The sequence below is a fragment of the Periplaneta americana genome, chromosome 8, assembly GCF_040183065.1.
Source record: "Periplaneta americana isolate PAMFEO1 chromosome 8, P.americana_PAMFEO1_priV1, whole genome shotgun sequence".
Lineage (NCBI taxonomy): Eukaryota > Metazoa > Arthropoda > Insecta > Blattodea > Blattidae > Periplaneta > Periplaneta americana.
In genome coordinates, this window is record NC_091124.1 from 85177536 (window position 1) to 85178557 (window position 1022).

Below are 1022 nucleotides of genomic sequence, written 5' to 3' on the forward strand. Positions count from 1 at the left end.
TCAAGTGAGCTGACAAGATGCCAGAACTCAACTATGAATGCACACAATACTCTGCGTGACTTAAATTGTGACTTTCTGTTAACGTACATCACAGTAACGAATGTATTATGCAAATCTGGCTTTCAGGTAGTAGCTCCCTGTAAAGCAGGTTTGGATAATTTCAAGGAAAAATTGTGTGCACTCATAGTTGAGTTCTGGCGTCTTGTCAGCTCATTTGAGTTGTGTGGATACAAAGGAAAAATTGTGACGGTGTCGTGTATGGTTCCTGGGGTAGCTCAGTCGGTAGAGCGTTCGCGCGCTAAGCGAAGGGTCCCGGGATCGATACCCGGCCCCGGAACAATTTTTCCTTGAAATTATTCAGATGTGATTTATTAATAGTTGAAGTTTCCTCTCTTCTGTGAGTTGTTCTCCTGCACTGGCTACCTATAAATTTAGTAAGAGTTTTTTTTTTTTTTTTTTTTTTCAGTAAGCCCCTTCCTCAGAAAGATGATTGTAATCGCGGTCAAAATCTAGTCGTTCTGGACGCAGAAACTTCTCTATGTTCCTTCCTCTGTTAACTCAATAAATTCATTAAAGTACATATTAATAATAAAAACTTATTAAGTTACATGTAATGAAATCGAAATTTAAATAAAACTGGAAGTTGGCTTTATTCAACCTATTCTTAATTTAGCTACCTTGGATAAATAAAGAAACACCTTAGATACAACACAAAGCAAAAGTGGGTCGACCTGGTTGGCAAGTTGGTGTAGCGCTGGCCTTCTATGCTCAAGGTTACATGTAAAAGAACTCCTGCGGGACAAAATTCCGGCACATCCGGCGACGCTGATATAACCTCTGCAGTTGCGAGTATCGTTAAATAAAACATAAGATTTTTTAACAAAGCAAAAGTGCCAATCATTTTGTGAATTGGCCGATTTAACTATAAAACTCATTGCACTCTCCACTTTCGAACATTAAAATGAATTTAATACAAGGACCCCTATAAAATCGCGACTAGGGAAGAGTAAAAGGGAGAAAAA

The 1022-nt window shown here is 38.4% G+C and overlaps 1 non-coding gene across 1 annotated transcript; it reads left to right on the plus strand.

Moving 5' to 3' along the window:
• The first annotated feature begins 263 nt into the window (after positions 1–263).
• On the plus strand, positions 264–337 carry TRNAS-GCU (transfer RNA serine (anticodon GCU)). Its single transcript has one exon. It is a non-coding gene; the product is annotated as a tRNA-Ser (tRNA).
• Positions 338–1022: the final 685 nt, after the last annotated feature.